Raw genomic sequence first — 20,462 nt, forward strand, 5'->3', positions numbered from 1 at the left:
GTATCTTGCTCCGCCGCCTGCATTTCTCGGAAACCAGCTCTACATCGCGGAGCGGCGCGTTCTCAACTACCAAATATGCTGCTCCATTTCTCATCAACGTCTACTATTTATCAGTTTCTCTTTTGTATTTGGCCATTTTTGAAAAGGCCTCTCTGCCATACCTGGCTGGACTAGCTGGGCATTTGCGTTCAGTAGATGACACCGCATTTCATGGGCTGGGTGACATGACCGCAGCTCTGGAGGTTCGACGTGTTTGTCCATTTAACACTTATTTTTCTAAACAAGCCCAACAAATAGCTTCATCCTAATTATTGATTCGCCTTTCTCGTTCGCCACGAATCCAAAATGTTTCCAGATTGGGGATGTAATATAAGTTTTCCAGCGAGGTTCATGGCTGAACTTGAACTTGCTGTATCACATCTAAGTTAACGTTATATTCATAAATGTATAGGCTACTTGGCAACAAAACAGAAAACGTGTGTTCTAGAGTGATTGTCATCACGGTGACCGTCACAGCCCTTACATATGACATTGCATACATGTTTTATAAGCTATAAAATGAAAGCCTCAGTTTGGTGCGGAGTTATCATTATACCAAAATCAAGAAAATCTTTGAATTTGTTTGATTCGTAGATTGTAGGCTATTTTAAAAGCTGATATTATATAAGAACTATTAATAACTGTAATTTTCAAAAAAAATAAAATAAATAAAATAAAAAAGGGGTTTGTTGGTTGTAGCCCACCCTAAATCATCAACAGCCTGCTTTTTTAAGTTTATAAAGTTCCAGACAGCACAGAGGTGATCTGCATTAGCGCTGGTTAATGTCAACTCTGTGTGAAACTGTGACCAGAAATATCCTTCTTTCAATTTGCTTCTTTGGCAAAATGCGTCTGTAGAAACGTGTGTTTGCATGTGTTACCATCCAAAGAGTTAACAAATATTTGTTGTACATTTAGTGGCCGATCACAAAGCGCACGCCTTTACGTTCCAAAAACTCGCGGCGCACCGCGCTGCCTTTTATGGTTGACAAAAAAAAGAAGCCCTGCACTCTTTTGTATGTCACTAGAAAACGACTGAATCAGCTGGTGTGCGCGAGTCGAGTTGCTGTCGATGTTATAATTGTAATTTTAATAATATTGAGATATTCAAGATCTAAAAAAACAACTCTGGATAACTTGAAACAGCGACCACAAGTACTCTCCTCCATCTTTAAAAGTTTGCTATACTCACATTGACAACCCAAACCCCGCTGTCACCTCAACAGAAACCCTGCAGTGCTTTCATTTGACTGAACAATGAAACAGAAGTAACACGCTTTTCCGCTCGAGCACACAGCACACAACGGCAAAACTTGAAGCGCGCTGACCGATGATAAGATCATGTTTATTACTAAGAAAACTAACTCAAAATTATGTTTTAATTGAACACATCTGATCACATAAGGTACGCACAGAAAAGTCTGTTTAGTGTTGTGGAAAGGCAAAGCTGAATATCTGTGGTTAAACTGCCACCCAGCGGTCAAAAGCTGCTGGCGCACCAAGTACCGCTGTCGCCGCGGTATGAATGGCGCCAAAAGGAACACATTGAAGTAGTAACATCTGTATCACACTTGTGTCTGTACCCAGACTTGGGACTTGAACACCATCGTTCACTATAGGCATTCCACGCAGGTAGGCGACAGCAGTAACAAAACAAAAAAGCCAGCTCAGGTATAGGTGTTTTTCGCCATGCTTAAGTAGCACTATGGTTTTGAAGTACTTTTTGTTGTCCAAACATAAAAATCCAAGATGGCACCGATGACGATGGCCGCCTCTGTGTCGTACTCTGCAGTAGTGTTTGTGTTTTTGTTAGTTTGTCCTGTCTTGAGTCATATTCCTACAATTAGTTTCACCAGAGACGAATTGTTGGACATTCGGGCACATACACCACCGAATATTTTTCCATACCTGGATTTATCTGATGTTCCGTTGGACATTGTAGTCGGAGGAGCCGCGGTGCTGCTCAAACGCTTTCAAGCGCGCAGACGAGGAAAGTGTGCAGGCGCGCTTGTGAAACTCAGACAGCGCGGATTTCGGACCGCGTTGCCTAGCATCCATCTGGCAAATCTCTGTTTTCTACCCAACAAAATAGACGAACTCATTCTGCTCTCTCAGACAAACAGGGATTTTCTGCATTCAGCTGCTCTGTGTTTCACGGAAACCTGGCTGAACGACACCATACCGGACAACGCGCTTCACCTACCGGGCTAGTAGCTGTTCAGAGCTGTTCAGAGCGGATCGCGACGAAGAATCAGCGCGGAAATCACGCGGTGGCGGGACGTGCTTTTACATCAATGAAAGGTGGTGTACAGATGTAACAGTTTTAAAGAAGATGTGCTGTCCAGATCTCGAAGCACTGTTTATTAACTGTAAGCCTTTTTACTCCCCGCACGAGTTCTGCTCGTTCATCCTCATCAGTGTTTACATTCCTCCGCTCGCGCACGCAAGCCTACAGAAACTAGCTGATCAGATCACGGTGATCGAGCAACAACACCCAGACTCTGTTTTAATCATTCTCGGGGATTTTAACAAAGCAAAACTGTCCCGTGAACTGCCAAAATATAGACAGCATGTTACATGTCCCACAAGAGACAGAAATATACTGGATCACTGTTATACTACAATAAAGGATGCATACCGCTCCGTCCAACGAGCAGCTTTGGGACACTCTGACCATTGTTTGATTCATCTCATTCCAACCTACAGGCAGAAACTGAAAACAGCCAAACCTGTATTAAGATCTGTGAAAAGATGGTGTACCGAAACAGAGCGGGATCTACAAGCCTGTTTTGACCTCACTGACTGGAGTGTTTTTGAAGCTGCTGCAAACGACCTGGATGAGCTCACAGAGACTGTAACATCTTATATCAGTTTCTGTGAAGACGTGTGCATTCCAACCAGGACTCAACTCACATACAACAATGACAAACCATGGTTCACTGTAAAACTCAGACAGCTACGTCAGGCCAAGGAGGTTGCTTACAGGAATGGGGATAAGGCCTTGTATAAGCAGGCCCAATACACACTGGAAAAGGAGATCAGAGTCGCAAAAAGGAACTATTCTGAGAAACTAAGGAGTCAGTTCTCTTAAAGCGACATCTGTGTGGAAAAGTCTGAAAAACATCACAAACTACAAGACACCATCCCCCAGCACTGTAGACAATGAACGACTTGCAAACGATCTGAATGAGTTTTACTGCCGGTTTGAGGAAACCCCCCACATCCACTCTGAACTGCTCTTCACGCCACCATTAACACCTCCACCCCCCCCCCCCCCCCGCCTCCCCCATACCTGCCCTACAGTTCAGTAAAGAGGAGGTGCGCCAGGTCTTCCGGAAACAAAAGAGGAAAAAAGCACCAGGCCCAGATTTTATAACACCAGCCTGTTTAAAATCCTGTGCTGACCAACTGGCCCCCATCTTCACCCTGATCTTCAACAGATCACTGGAGCTGTGTGAAGTGCCCTCCTGCCTCAAACGCTCCACCATCATCCCCATCCCAAAGAAACCCAAACTTACAGGACTAAATGACTACAGACCGGTGGCACTAACATCTGTGGTCATGAAGTCTTTTGAAAAACTGGTGCTGGCCCACCTGAAGGACATCACTGAACCCTCACTTCAGTTTGCCTACACAGCAAACAGGTCTGTGGATAAATATAAATGTGGATAAGTAAATATGGGACTGCATTATGCTCTGCAACACCTAGACAGACCAGGGACCTATGTGAGGATCTTGTTTGTTGACTTCAGTTCGGCGTTTAACACTATCATCCCAAAACTTCTCCTGCCCAAATTAACTCAGCTCTCTGTGCCCACCTCTGTCTGTCAGTGGATCAACAGCTTCCTAACGGACAGGCAGCAGCTGGTGAAGCTGGGAAAATTCTCATCTAGTATCCGCACAATAAGCACTGGCGCCCCCCAGGGGTGTGTCCTCTCCCCACTGCTTTTCTCCCTGTACACGAATGACTGCACTTCAAAAGACTCCTCTGTGAAGCTCTTGAAGTTTGCAGACGACACCACACTTATTGGCCTCATTCAGGACGTTGACGAGTCTGCTTACAGACAGGAGATTAAGGAGTTGGCTGTCTGGTGCAGTCACAACAACCTGGAGCTCAACACGCTCAAAACAGTGGAGATTATAGTGGACTTCAGGAGAAACCCCCCTGCTCTCCCCCACTGAGCATCATGGACAGCATTGTGGCAGCAGTCATTCAGGTTTCTGGGCACCACCATCTATCAGGACCGGAAGTGGGACACTCACATTGACTCCATTGTCAAAAAAGCTCAACAGAGGCTGTACTTTCTTCGTCAGCTGAGGAAGTTTAACCTCCCAAAGGAGCTCCTGAAACAGTTCTACACCTCCATCATTGAATCAGTCATCTGCACATCAATAACTGTCTGGTTTAGCTCAGCTACTAAATACGACCTCCAAAGACTACGTCGAATAGTTCAGACTGCTGAGCGAATCACTGGTACAACCCTTCCTACTCCCTAAGAACTGTGCTTATCCAGAGTGAGCAGAAGGGCTGCCAAAATCACTCTGGACCCCTCACACCCAGCACACTGCCTCGACGATACAGAGCTCTGCGCACCAGAACAGCCCGACACAGAAACAGTTTCTTCCCTCAGGCAATCCATCTCATGAACACTTGATGATAATAATTGTGGAGCCAACATCACTACTTGCTAAACACTTTTATACACATATACACTTATTTAACAACACACTTTACATGCCAATTTGCACATAACAGCTGCACATATAATGTTGTATATAGTAATAAACACGTACATACACTTGTCAATCTGTATGTTTGCACTCACTACTTCTATTTTTTTTTTTATATATTTATTATCTGTTTTTTGTCCTGTCTCTGTAATCCTGTTGCACTGTAGAAGCTCTGTCACGAAAACAAATTCCTCGTATGTGTGAACATACCTGGCAATAAAGCTCTTTCTGATTCTGATTCTAATTGTACCATATTATACGGCGCAGTTGTACGTGAAACAGTAGCAACACTTTAGTTGCAGTCAAACTGGTAAAAAACAGACCTGCAGATGTCTGAAAACCCAGATATTTGATATTTATCTCCTGCAGCGTTTCACAGGTACATATGACTGTCGCTACCTTGCCATCTGATTCCTTTTTTGAAGCTACTGCCACATCATTTCCTGTGGAAGTTACAATTTTGGTGTGATGTCAGGGGGAAGAAACGTATGAACAGTTGTTTTGCCAATTATAGGCTGTTGTGCTCTCGTTTTGTTAATGAGTACTGTATTTTTTATTGATCTAGCAGATGTCCCTGAAAAGTGGGAGGGGATAACCTACTTCGAGTGGGCAGGGAGAACCAGCACATTAGCATTTAACGGCACTGGTGAAAACAGCTAAAATTGATTCTGACCCAAAAATGGACATTTACTAAAAAGCGATCCTGGTATTTGAAGCATTGGATTAAATGTTTGTATGTTGTTTTAATATGTATATTTATGATTGTATTGCATGCTTTTGTATTTTGTTTTGTTTTTGGATACAGATCTAAAAGTCTAATAAAAGCATTAACTAGAAGCTAAAGTTCACTGACAAAGTTTGATGTTGGCTTGAAAAAGCCTGTCACGTGTGGAAGTGAGTCGAGGACAACAAAAGTAAGGATCCATGTGCAGTTTAATAAGATTAATTATATATGCAGGTAATGGTCAATACAGGAGCAAAACAGGAACATACAGGTAATCTAAATCGTAGTCATAAAACAGGCATAAGGTTGGGGCAGCAAAAAAGCATACAGCAAAAAGACAAGACTTGGGTCAAAAACACAGGAGGCAAAACAAAGAACTAAAAACGCTTGAACACAAACAGTGGCAGCAACCAAAGACTAAGCAAAGAACTAGTGTGTGTGTGTGGTGTATAAATGGTCCAAATGGTCTGCGATCACCGGCTTCAGCTGCGTGTGTCATCAGCTGTGATCGCCAACTGGTGTGTGTGAACATTGTGATGGTATTTGTAGTCCGTAAAAGTGACTCATATAGTTCTATATAGATTGTGACTGCTCTATAAGCGAATTCCAGACACTCCCAGAACAGTCCAGGAGGGAGGTGGAGTGGAGGCAGAACAGGAGGAAGGTCAGAGGGTGTGGAGCTGCGGAGGGCCTGGAGTGTGGAGGATCAGAAGCCTGAAGCTGCTGAGGGCCTTGGACATGGAGCTGTGGAGGCTCAGAAGCCTGGAACTGCTGAGGACCTGGCACAAGGAGCTGCGAAAGATCTGGAGACTTTCGTTTAGCAAGCACTGACATGTAAGACAACTCCCGTAAATCAGGAGGCTCTGGTTTGGAAAGTAATGGCAGTTCAAACGACCCCAGTGGTGCAGGAGAATCTAGGTCAGAAGGCACCGGTGCCTCAGACCACCCCGGTAAGTCAGGAGGCTTAGAATCAGGAGGCATTGACAGTTCCTCCAGCTCTGGAGGCACTGAGGTTTCACCTGGCTCTAACAACACTTGGAAATCACATGGCTCTGGCAGCACTGGGAAGTCACATGGCTCTGGCATCACTGGGAAGTCACACAGCTCTAGCAAGCCTTTAAGGAACTCAGGTGATATCTCTGGCCTTTCGTGGGATTTAGGTGGCAGCTCCAGCTTTTCATGGGATTCAGACGGTGTCTCCGGCCTTTTGTGAGACTCAGGCAGTGACTCCGGCCTTTCGTGGGACTTAGGTGGTGGCTCTGGCAGCTCTGGAGGATCTGGCAGCTCTGGCAGTGACGGAGAATCTAGCAGTTCTGGTAGTGACGGAGAATCTGGTAGCTCTGGAGGATCTGGTAGCTCTGGCTGTGAACTTGGATGTCGGGCAGAAGAACGAGGTACAAGTAATGCTCTCATCATTGTAACTGTGGGGTGAGCCAAAAATTGTAGGTGTTTCCTCCACCGCAACAGCGACAGTGAAGGCAGAGATCGACAATAAAAGTGTCAAATCAACAAACTGAAAAATAATTCAGTGTGACCAACATTAATAGTCCATGTTGGTTAAATGAGTGATAAAAGCGAATAATCTTACTCTCTGCTGAATCCATAATGGCTGAGTCTTTCTGTCACATGTGGGAGCATGTGGACAGGTTTCAACACTGGAGTATGTTTGCTTCCAAGGCCACCTGTGGTTCTCACACAGACATAGACAGTTGCACTTCCTCTGTTCTGGAATACATCAACACCACCAGAGACGGTGTTACCCAGAAGCAGATCACCACATACCCAAATCAAAAGCAATTGATGAACAAGGAGGTGCGCCTCCTGCTGAAGGTACGAAACACTGCCTTCAGATCAGGTGATGCACAGGCCTACAGCACTTCCAGGGCTAATCTGAAGGAGGGCATCAAAAAGGCCATGCACTGTTACAAGCTAAAGCTAGAGGAGCACTTTTCCAACTTGGCGCATGTGGCAGGGCATCCAGGCCATTAGCAACTACAAGCCCAGCTATTCCACACCCACAATGTCTCTTTCCTAAATGAGTTAATGACTTTTATGCTTACTCTTAAAGAGGGAATAAAGACACCACTACCAGGATCACTTCCTCAACCGACAACTCACCTATCATACTCACCTCCTCAGAAGTTTACACCACACTGAGGCAGATCAATGAATGTAAGACCTCAAGGCATGTGCAGAACAGCTCGCTGGGGTATTCACAGACATTTTCAACCTGTCCCTTAACCTAGCAGCTGTGCCAGCATGCTTTAAAATCACCTCTTTTCATCATGAAGTGCTTTGAGTGTTTGGTCCTGGCACATCTAAAAGACTCACTCATATCCACACTGGACTCACACCAGTTTGCCAACAGGAGCACAGAAGATGCAGTCTCCATAGCACTGCACTCTGTACTCACACACAATAAAAACACTTATGCACAAATACTGTTCGTTGACTTCAGCTCAGCATTCAACACTGTAATACCCTCTAAGTTAATTATCAAACTTAGAGACCTGGATATTAACACCCCTCTCTGCAACTGGCTTATGGACTTTCTGACTAACAGACCTCTGAATGTTAGATCGGGCCAAATCTGCTCCACCACTGTCACTATCAACACTGGTGTACCACAGGACTGTGTGCTGAGCCCCTTCCTCTACTCTCTTTTCATGCATCACTGCAGGCCCATGAATAGATCTGACACCATCATCAAATTTTCAGATGACACTACAATGATTAGTCTAATCAGCAACAATAATGAGACTGCTTACAGAGAGAAGATACAGCATCTGGCCACTTGGTGCACAGACAATAATCTGCTCCCTAACACCACCAAGACCAAGGAGCTCATTGTGGACTTTAGGAAGGGACGAATAGGATCACATGATCCCATTCACATCAATTGGATGGCCGTTGAGCCTGTCCCATCCTTCAAGTTCCTGGGGACTCACATCTCAAAAGACCTGTCCTGGACCACCAACACCTCGAACCTGGTCAAGAAGGCGCACTGGCATCTCTTTTTCTTAAGGCAACTTAAGTAGAAAGAGCTGTCTTCAACCGTCTTGGTGAACTTCTACCTGCAATAGAGAGCATCCTGACCAACTGCATCACAGTCTAGTATGGAACCTGCTCTGTTGCTGAGCAGGTTGCTAAAACTATATGAACTGTACTCCGCCCATCCTGCTCAAAGACAGCTTTCACTCCAGAGCTGTTTCCCTTTTTAACTCTGCCCCCCACTGACTCTTTTGCCCCCTCATACACCCCCACACTTTACCCATACACCACATAAACACTGCAGTTATTTATTATTTAATATTTGCACAATAAAAATTGCACATATTTATCGCACTATGTTGCACTAATTCATCTTGAATTGCACATACATACTGTACATATACATTTGTAATTATGTATCTATCTGCATACCTCTGATTATCAATAGCAACTGGTACATACAGTATATTCATCTATTGTAAATCTCTGTTCATAACTAATACAACCTGTATACAATGGTCATAGTACATCCATCTGTAAATATCACCATAGTTTTTTCTATAATTGCTCTTTATAATTTATACCTATATCCTGCACTTGCTCCTTGTGCACACCTGGTTAGACCTAAACTGCATTTCATTGCCTTGTACATGTGCAATGACAATAAAGTTGAATCTAATCTAATCTAAAAACATTTTCAAAAAAGGTAAAATATTTACTTTGTAATAATATTGTGAAATATTACTTTTACTTTATTTTCATAATAACCTAATTTTAAATGACAAACCTCCTCTGGAACCATAACAGGCCCAGCACTCCACAGAGACCCATTTCCTCTTTAAATACCTCTGTGATGGGCATACCGGCATATATGAGCTCCTGGCCTCTTTCATTACAAATACTAGTCATGAATGACGCAGGTTTTCGAATCAACCCCAGCTCCTATAGGCACACATACATAGATTCAGTCAGATGTCCTCCTTATACAGTACAATGCATTTTAGTACATTTACTTTTACATTTAGTCATTTAGCAGACGCTTTTATCCAAAGCGACTTACAAATGAGGACAAGGAAGCAATTTACACAACTATAAGAGCAGCAGTGAACAAGTGCTATAGACAAGTTTCAGGTGTGTAAAGTCTAAGAAGCTAAGGAGCTAATGTTTATTTTTATTTTTTTATTTTTTTTGAGAGAGAGAGAGAGAGAGAGAGAGAGAGAGAGAGAGAGAGAGAGAGAGAGAGAGAGTACAGTTAGTGGTATAGCGAGAGAGGCAGTTAAGATTAGGAAGGAAAATGGAGACTAAACAGTTGAGTTTTTAGTCGTTTCTTGAAGACAGCAAGTAACTCTGCTGTTCTGATGTAGTTAGGGAGTTTATTCCACCAACTGGGCAGATTGAATGTGAGAGTTCGGGAAAGTGATTTCTTCCCTCTTCGGGATGGAACAACGAGGCGATGTTCATTCACAGAACGCAAGTTTCTGGAGGGCACATACATCTGCAGAAGTGAGAGCAGATACGAAGGAGCAAAGCCAGAGGTCGCTTTATAAGCAAACATCAGAGCTTTGAATTTGATCCGAGCAGCAACTGGCAGCCAGTGCAAATGGGTGAGTAGCGGAGTGACATGTGCTCTTTTGGGTTCATCAAAGACCACTCGTGCTGCTGCGTTCTGAAGCAGCTGAAGAGGTTTGATAAAATTTGTTGGAAGCCCGGCTAGTAGAGAGTTGCAATAGTCCAGTTTGGAGAGAACAAGAGCTTGAACAATGAGTTGAGCTGTATGTTCAGATAGGAAGGGTCAGACTTTTCTGATGTTATAGAGTGCGAATCTGCAAGATCGAGCAGTTCTAGAAATGTGGTCAGAGAAGTTTAGTTGGTCATCAATCGTTACTCCAAGGCTTTTTACCATTTTGGATGCAGTAATGGTTGCTCCATCCATCTAGATTGAAAAGTTATGGTGAAGAGTCGGGTTGGCAGAAACTTCAAGCATTTCCGTTTTCGTGAGGTTAAGCTGAAGATGATGATCTTTCATCCAGTGTGAAATGTCTGACAGGCAGGCTGAAATGCGAGCTGGAACCGAGGGATCATCAGGGTGAAAAGAGAGGTATCCAGCAAATGCAAAAAATGCAAATGCAGCAAATGCAAAATTTTTAGACTTCTCTCTGATTTTTTTAGACTTCTCAGATTTTTAAAGTTTGACTATGTATGAGTGGTTCCTAACCAATTTATGCTTCTTTTTTGTTAAACATAAAAGTAGATATTTTTAAGAAAGTAGTAACTAAGCAGATGCCTCTCCTTATTCCAAACCATGGAAGTCAATGGGGTCAAGCAACTTTTGGACTAAGGGTAAGGTTTTTCAGAATTAATCATTATTTAAAATTATTGTATTTTCTTTGTTAATATGTGCAGATTTGAAAAGAATGTACTTTCTTTTAATAAAGAACTCTTCACAGCACTGCATCTGAACAGTCACAACCTCACAGAGCAGCACAACCACCCCACTCAGGATCAGTGTTATGGTGCCATTTTGAAGCTGGAACCTCATCTTGTGTACAGAAAAGGTAGAGTTGAAAATTCACTGGTTGTCTTGTATTGTGTGGTAAGTCCTAGTTTTATTATTTGTTTAATTTCATTGCAACACTAAGTAGTCCTTTCTGTGGCCAATATGATATATAGGGCATAAAATAGGACTGATTTGATCATTGTTTTGATTTCTAATTAAGTACTCAAGGGGCTACACATGTAGCTGAAGTTAGCATCATTGAGTAGGACATTTCTTTCAGTATACTCTTAAAGAGATAGTTCACCCAAAAATGAAATGAAAACTCTGTCATTAATGACTCATCCTTCACTTGTTCCAAATGTGTCTGAGTTGCTTTCTTCAGTTAAATACAAAAATATAGATTTTAAAGAAAGATGAAAATCTGTAAACATTGACTTCCATAGTATATTTTTTACTCCTATGTATGTCAATGGTTTCAGGTTTTCAGCTTTCTTCAAAAAACTTCCTTCATGTTCCACACTAAGAAACTTGGAAGTTTTATAATAAAGGTTTACAACCACTTGAGGGAGAGTAAGTAGTGAACTATTCCTTTAACCAAATCTAGTTGACTTTACTAGAAAATTGTATAGAAACTCATTGCCTTAAACCCCTTACATTATATGCAAGATAAAACTTAACAGCCCTACTTAAATTAAAATGTTACTGTAAGTCCGATAAGATTGTAAATGTTGTAAGTTAATTCAAGTATGGCTGTTTAGTTTCACCTTGTATAAAACACAAGTGGTTTAAGGCAACAGGTTTCTATGCAGTTTTCTAATAAAGTCAATTAGGTTGGGCTAAGACTGTAATGGGTTACAGTAATAGCAGTGAATCATGCAGCTATAACATAAATGTTTAGCCATGTAAAGTAATAAACTTGTCATAATTTAGCAATATTATTAGGGTGGAGCACTGTATGCTGTTGTAGTTTTCATATAATTGATGAGTCAAAGAGTGTGTTTTAAATAGCAAGAAGTGATCAGTGCAGTCACTATCTTCATCTCTGAGTCTGTAGGACTGTCAGATCTGCTTGGGATACATGAAAACATGCTGAAAATGTTAAACTTATTCAAGCAGTTAATTCAAGAGTGCCAGATTTAATGACACTTTACAGATATAAATAAATATCACTGAACTTTCTAAATGAAACCTAACAATCATCTTGATTCTTTGTTCTTTAATGATATTGTGCACTTCTGATACTTTACAGTGGCAAAACCTGGGATAACACATGGGAGCCTTCCAGGAATTTCCGACACTTTACACCCAAGTCTCCTCATGCCAACCGGTTTGCAATATGACAGTCTAGTCACCATAAACACCTGGACTCGCCAAGCACACATTGGTTCTCAGTGTTTTGTAAAAATGTTGCTGTTCTTTAGTAAGTACTTGAATATGTTTTTGAAAAGTGTTATAGCTTTTAGGTACTTTTGCTGTTAGGTTCAGAAAGTTGTCATTATAAACATTTTTGTATTTGTCATGAACTTGACTTGCTGTTGTGAAAGTTTGTTATAATGGCATTTCCAAAGGCATCATTTGAAAAGATTTTTTGCAGTGCAGTTTTACTTGAGCTTCACATACCAGATGTATGACATGAATAAATATCACAAAATAAATAAATATAATAATAATAATACAAAATATACATTTCCTTCAATTATAATTGTTTTTAACCATTTGCATATATATGTATGTAATAAAATATTGCAATAAAAGTGTTATAAAATATATATTTTTGGTGTTTGCATGTTTGTGTGATTTTTTTTTTTTTTTTGTGGTATTATAAATAAATTATAAATGTTTCATTAAAAATGTATTGTCTTTATTTGCATACTCATTTACAACACTATTTTTACTATTTAATAGGCACAATATTTGTCCTTGAAGTTTGACATATATTTATATTTAGATACCTACAGGATGCAGGGTCAATTTACAGGAAATGCTGAACTATATTTGTTTTCAAACATGACATTTATTATTTTATTATTCATTTCAAATGTATGCCTATGATCTGGTTTCACTGATCATTTTGCACATCAGGTTACACCCACAAAGGAATCTCGCTGTAAATATACATTTGTATTTTAATAAGACATAATATTTAATATGTAATATTAATATGAATTTTAATATTTAAATCCTTAATTTATAATCTACCTTCAGCCGGATTACCAAATAGAGACAACAAGTGTGACGTAGATTGCGACGTTGTGATTGGACTAACTTTAAAGCCAAATTAAAAGATGCTTCGTGTTGCTAACTATGTTTTGCTAACTTTGCCACTTTACTAACAGTGTCCTTTATCAATGAGGTATCGCCATGTTTCAATTAGTTACCGATTAACCAAGATCGTAACCCTAAACCTAACCCTAATTACACATTTCAATGAACTACAATTTGCAGCGCCATGTTGTTCCCGTCCCATCTATAGAGTGACAAAGACTTGTGGGTAATGTAGTTTAAAATATTTTTGTAATAAAATGGAATAAATACGATCTTTAATGAACATAGGACTATCTATATAAGGTCATTGTCCATATATTTATGACATATGTGAAAGCCAGACATAAATTTGTTGTTTTACAACGATTGTTTTTTTAAACAGCTTTTATTGACTTTCAGTATATATCTGAAAACTATGTCCAATATTATTTATTGAATATAGCATAAGTAATAGTGTTGTGGTTTTTCCCTTATATATTCTAATTTGACTTCGAGTTAGAGACGTTTGAAATGTGAATACTTTTTTCTTTTTCCATGGGGCTCTACACATCCCCTGGGAGTAGAAAGGCAGTAAAACCTATGTAGATGTATCATCTTCAACATGAATAAGACATTGTTATTGTCACATGTACAGTTGTGTTAAAAAATAAGCTGTACAACATCAGTATACTCTTAAATCACTAGTCATTAGCAATAGTGATCAATATTCATCACAAATTATATGAGTAATTGGTTAATTCACTGGTGTTCTGACTGGATTAATCATGGAAAAGAAGTTTCATTAATGGTCATCATGTGGTTTAATTGTTTCTACTTTATTTGAAATATGGATAAGTTATATTAAAATATGTAAATGTTTATAAATGTAACCTTTTAAAGACTTTTTGTATTTGTTTTGAAAAAAACTCTTTATCTGAATATTTTTACTTTTTAAATCTTCAACTTGTTTGTGTAACAATATGTTTTGATGACAATGTATGAACTTATGTATTTAATCCAGGAAATAATGATTCCACATAATGTCTTTGTCCTGTATGTGTCCCTATAATAATAATCTTTAAACAGTTTTCAGTTATTACAGCATACTATACACTAAGATACTGACAAACGTGGCCTTTGTTATCTTTCTTCAGCCAAGGACTGAAGTCTAAAATAAAAAATTCCCCTTTACCATACCATATTTATTCAAATTAGTATTACACCATGCAACTTACTGTGTCTTGTGGTGAAACTCAATCTGGATAATTTTGTAGACACTGCATTTAATTATTGTTTTCATCATGGGTTAATTTGCTAATTATTTTCTTTATTAATCAAATGATTTGTAAGAATTTATGCATTGTAAAAATCATGAAAATAGTAAGAAATGAGGTTACAATGACGAAAAGATATCTTTACAAATGCTGTGAATAGTTCAAACCTCCAAATGATTATAACACATAGCCATTAACCAACAAAATAAAAATGCAAACCTTCAGATGATCTAAACTAAAAGTAAAATAATTTTGTGCTGTACTTATATATGAGTATAAGCTATTGAGATGGGTTATGTCTACCAAAAAATCATATTTTATAGATTTTCTGTTAGTTTTGAAAATGTTTTAATTGGCATCATTTGATTTTTTTTTTTTTTTTTTTTTGCATTCAATGGAACATTGTACAAATAGTTTTTTTATTTTATTATTATTATTTTAATTTTCAACAGAACAACAGTGGTACTGGTATCTTGTAACAATATGTACAGCAGTTTTTGTTGGACATTCTAACAAATGCATACAAATGCAACAAAGCAAAGACAAAAATAAAAGGAGATGAAACAAATTTAGAAAGACATATTGTCACCTTAGAGTTATAAGGTTGTATCTGACATGTTTGTCAAAATTGGGTTATTGACATATTCTTATTAAATGACAACTTATTACCTTTATGGGATGTTTTTTGTATGCTGTAAGTTGTTTAAATTTTAAGACTTTTTATTTGAACAAATGTTACACACATACTGTTTGCTATGAAATGCAAAAACTTTGAAGCTCAATATCTCAAAATCATTCAGAAAGCAGATAGAACCTTAAATTCCAAGGTGAAGAAATAGTCATGGAGTACCCTCAAGAAAAATCCAGAAGGAGGACCAAATGCACCAGAACACATCAGATCTTTGATGTAAATCATAGGTAAATTTTTCAAGTGGTAGAAGTCTGGTTGCCTGACTCAGCCACATATTGACTGGAGGTATCTGAGCAGTTGACCATAATAATAATAATAATAATAATAATAATAATAATAATAATAATAATAATAATAATAATAATAATAATAATAATAATAATAAACATTTTTTGGCCAAGTATATGCAAAAATTCAATACACATTCTTCATCATAGAATTCATATTTTAAAAGCTCTCAATATCAGTTAATGTATTTATTTTATTTTCATATAGAATACCTCAAATCTATACATGTTGTAAGCAGTTAGGCGTTCAATAATGCTCCAAATTAACACCACTGATTGATTTAAGAGGCATGCATACATACTGTACATGTATATGTATTTGAAAAAAAAGAGACAACAATTTGGTTATAGATGATGAAATTCAGATTTTATTACATGCTTTAGATTCAGTGTTAAGGTCATCGTCTTCTTTCTTTACAGTAAAAGAAAATCTGTAGTCAATGTCATACTCATCAGTTGGAGCTTTATTTAAAAAATGTGTTCTCTGCTCCGGCACAAACATGCAGGTACCTTGCAGGTCTCTAGCTTGCACCCTCCTGTCGTAGTTTTTTTTTTCTCAGTTATTTTGTTGCTTTCTGAGAATGATGATCCACAGACCTTTTAAACCCTCTTCGTTTAGGCCACATGTCGTATCTTAAAAGAAGAACACAACCACATTAAAATGTATTAACATCCTTTGGACTGGGTAGCCTTATGCTTATGTTTTGTGCTAAATAATACAAATACATACTTTTCAGTAGCACACAAGCAGGACAGTTCTCTGAAGGAACCAGGATGAGTTGAAAGGTATTTGGTATTTATAATGGTTGGCCATCTCTGCCACAAGAATCATTTGTTCTCTTGAAGAGTCCTTACTAGCAGGATAATGTTGAACGCCCTTCTCGTTGTTGTTAGATTGACAGTGTCTGAAATGTATTCATAAGAAGAAAGTTGTATCACATGGATTATACATCAACTGTTAAAGAATCAAAACTGACAGAAGTCTAGTGTACATACCATGCTATAAGGCGAAGACATCCACATCACTTCTGTTTTTTGTTGTCTTTGCTTCTGCTAGTGAAAATACAAAACAATAATAGTAACACTTACAATTATTCATGACTATATGTAATATTAATAATAATTTCATCACCGTCTGCCCACTTCTCTACATCATAAACCAAAGTCTTCCAATTGGTTTCCGGTCACTGCCAGTTTCATGGATTCTGTTTTGCAACTTGCATTGCAGAGCTGTTGTGGTCTAGTGATAAGAAATCAAAAATCATAATACTATTCAAATAGGTTACTGAACATCTAAAACAAACTCTACTGGATGTCTTTACCTTCTGATATCAACAGGTCAGTGAGATGGCCAAATAGTTGAATATCTGCTAATTCCAGCACATGACCATGAGAGTTACAGTAGCATGTCTGGTCACTGCAATCCAAGAGAGGAAACATTGCACTGTTCCAACCTCCTTCCCAACAGTTAAACCACGCCTATCCTGGTATGCCAATATCCTGGAAAGCAATAACAAAATTTTGGCATCAGTTTAAGATGCTCATATAGTTCACCAATCTCACATTAAAACTCATGTGCTTTGGCATGGAACACCAAAATGAAGGACTTAAAGAGGGTGCTGGAACTTTGGACAGCTTTTTGCAACTCTTTGGAGGTCGTGTCATTAGTTAATGTAGTCCACAAATCTTCCTGTCAAGAACAAGTACATGACAGTTTATATCTTCTAATCTAATTTTACTAGGTGAACATCAAAGAGCTGTTTTCTTGTTAATTTAGTTTCAACAAATACAGTTTAAAGTACCTAGTACATCCTTCTTGCAAATACTATCCACCTTGTATTGCACAGACTCCCACTCAAGAATATCTAAGAAAAATGTCTGCTGAGATCTTGGCAGTCTATTAAAATAATTATACCAACATCTTTTCCACCTACAATGGAAAGAATATAAAAATATTTTATGATATCAATTAATTACTTGCATGACCAAATCTGAGATAAAAAGGCCATCATTATGCCTTAGTTTAAATAAAACCAAAATTTCACTCTAGCCCACTGTCACCTAGGTCTACAGATACAGGGACTAATGGAAACAATGAAGTACACGCCAACAGTCACTGGAGCAAGGCCCTCTCACAGTTGGGACGATTGGAGTTCCTATGAGCTGTACAAGATTAAAACAACAGAAAATTAACATTAATAACATTTCAACTTATCCCAAGACTAGTAGACAAGCAGCATAAGCAGACTTCTAATTTCCTGGACTCCAATGTGGACAGCCGAATCAGTTTATGGTCTATAAGGTGTCATACAAATCAGACAAAACACTTTCTGGAAAATAAAAAAAAAGGTTGGCCACTAATCAACACATAGAACAAATTGTTTTAAACAGTTAAGCCACAATATTTTGTGAGCTTATACTGTAGTTTAATGTTTTTCATAAACAATAGTAAGAATAAAACTTATGCGTCTCTTTCCGTTAATACAATAGTAGTGGAAGAATAAATGCATGTAAATTTGATCTCATACAATCATATATGCCTAAACATTGCAGATATTTAATATACATGGAATGAAAAACTAACCCTTTATTGATTCCAGATTGGTCTTGGCCTTCCTTACACAATGTGTCTCTTTCTCCACCATACCCTTGGTTCAGTTGTCTTTACTGGAGTTGCTTCCTGCAGATCACCAAGTTGTCATCAAGACTTGAGCTTATAATTGAAATCTTGATCAATCCGATTATCAAGGTTCAAAAGTTGCTCTTGAAGTTCTGAATCACTCATTGTGATAGGCAGAAACAGACTGAAAGATACAAGGATTAAACAAACAAACACAAATATATATATATATATATATATATATATATATATATATATATATATATATATATATATATATATATATATATTCAGTTATGTCTGCTTTTTTGTTTCTTTTAAGGCATGAAAAATAATTGCAGTTACAATGTAGCCTTTAAACTTAAGAGAAACACTTGATTTGCTTTAATATTGATGTAGTTATGAATACAATTGTATTATTAGAGGTAATATTTATTGCATATTGCATAATTTATTTAGATTTTGGATGATTACTATTGTGGAAAACAACAATCTGGTAACACTGCTCCTCATCTTCAAATGTATAACTATATTGTTCTGAGCTATGCACGACTATATGTGGGGAAAATATATTTTTTAATAAATGAACTTAGATGTAATTAGATAACATCGCTAGTTTGCAGTACATGCTTTATTTATATCAAGTCTGCAGTCATTTAATGCATCAGGAGACTAACTTCCCTGCTTTTATAAAAGTTCTAAACAAACCCCTTATCTAAATCAACAAATCGTCTTTATTTGTTTACTTTTTACTTACCGCGTGGAAAACCGCAGTGGACCTTGGGATCGCAATGAACCTTGGGATTGCGACCATAGACTGTAAAAAAAAAAAAATAGATCTCGACGTACTATGACCCCAACTTCAATGAATAATTTAATAATACAAAGATCAGCTAAAAATATTTTTAAAACTTAGTACTTTAAATGTAATATTTTTTAAGTTAAAAAAACAAACACATTAAATCAGTTTTATTAGGCATAATTACCCTAAACTGGGCAATTGAATATAATTTCACTCATTAAATATAAAGTAAATGATAACATATTTATAAATACCAACTAATCTCCAATAGAAAATAAAAAATACATTATGTAGCATTAACCTACCACATATTGCTGCAGTTTAACTCATCGGTGAACTCACCGGTGATGCATTTTGACCAATAGCTGAGCGATGTTAAATCACTGTTGAATAGAAGTCACGTTGACCGATGTATATTCTCATTTACAGTTGTCCCGACCCTCTTTACAGATGCTTTTCATGAACAAAACAAAAATCACATATTTAAAAAAAAAACTGTTATAATAGACGTTAACCAGGTTTAAAATATTGCGTTGACATCTTTTGATGGCTTTGAACGTCTCCGTATGACGCCTGAGGCAACCCATTGAAAGCAATGGAATTCCTTCTGCGTCGGTTTAGAAAAACTAGTACACTATGTCAATAATAATAATAAAAAAAAATGCGTCTGGTACCCTGTGTCAACAATAATAATTAAAATACTGCGTCTGGTACCCTGTGTCTACAATAATAATTAAAATACTGCGTCTGGTACTCTGTGGCTGTAATAATAATCAAAATACTGCGTCTGGTACCCTGTGGCTATAATAATAATCGTAATACTGCGTCTGGTACCCTGTGGTTATAATAATATTTAATAAAAATATTTTTTAAAAGCGCAGCATCAGGTACCCTATGGCAAAATAAGTCGTGTTAGAGACACGAAAATGATTTCCTATTGAAATACATTGGATGGAAATTCGTGCAAGGTGACACGAAAAAAGAGGGAAATTCGTGCCCATGAACACGAATCAATAGATTAAATTTCGTGACTATTTCACGAACTGCCGTGAGACTGGGTTGGACCATCTCTGTGTAATAAACCTGCATTTGGATCTGCACTCCTTTGTCAGCGTCCCCTTCACATTACAGTTCTATTTCATTTAAGATTTGTAACTGAATTATTCCATATAAATTAAACCTCTACATGTTTGATATAAATACTATTCAATAAAATGCAACAACTGTAACTTAAAGTTGTGAGAATTTTAATCAGTTGTATCTCGTTTGTTGTTTTTCCAGACGTTTTTGATCCAAAATAAAACTGTTAAATTACGACCATGAGCATGTCTTGGCATTTTATTAAAGGTGTTTAATTGTAATGATTGAGAGATAAAATTCTTTTAAATAACATTTTTTCTTTTGAAATTTTAGTGCAGTCACTTTATTGATGGTGTTCGATCATAATAATCTAGGAAAAGTTTGTGAAATAACAGTGTTTCTCTGTAAAACTCTTAGTGTGTAACTTTTTTGAACTGATTTGATTGTAATAATCTAGGAAAAGTCTGTAAAATAACAGTGTT

The 20,462-nt window shown here is 37.9% G+C and overlaps 2 long non-coding RNA genes across 3 annotated transcripts; both read right to left on the reverse strand.

Moving 5' to 3' along the window:
* Positions 1 to 16,067: 16,067 nt before the first annotated feature.
* Positions 16,068 to 16,861, reverse strand: LOC130220138 (uncharacterized). Of its 2 annotated transcripts, none has more exons than XR_008836132.1 (5): positions 16,801 to 16,861; positions 16,611 to 16,718; positions 16,475 to 16,528; positions 16,209 to 16,383; positions 16,068 to 16,111 (listed from the first exon to the last, which is right to left on the reverse strand). It is a non-coding gene; the product is annotated as an uncharacterized LOC130220138 (long non-coding RNA). The 2 variants fall into 2 exon arrangements; XR_008836133.1 differs by having other exon boundaries at positions 16,475 to 16,531.
* A 723-nt stretch (positions 16,862 to 17,584) lies between these two features.
* On the reverse strand, positions 17,585 to 18,928 carry LOC130220136 (uncharacterized). The gene is made up of 3 exons (XR_008836129.1): positions 18,856 to 18,928; positions 18,063 to 18,282; positions 17,585 to 17,641 (listed from the first exon to the last, which is right to left on the reverse strand). It is a non-coding gene; the product is annotated as an uncharacterized LOC130220136 (long non-coding RNA).
* Between the last annotated feature and the right edge of the window lie 1,534 nt (positions 18,929 to 20,462).

The sequence above is a fragment of the Danio aesculapii genome, unplaced genomic scaffold (genome assembly GCF_903798145.1).
Source record: "Danio aesculapii unplaced genomic scaffold, fDanAes4.1, whole genome shotgun sequence".
NCBI classification, from domain to species: domain Eukaryota; kingdom Metazoa; phylum Chordata; class Actinopteri; order Cypriniformes; family Danionidae; genus Danio; species Danio aesculapii.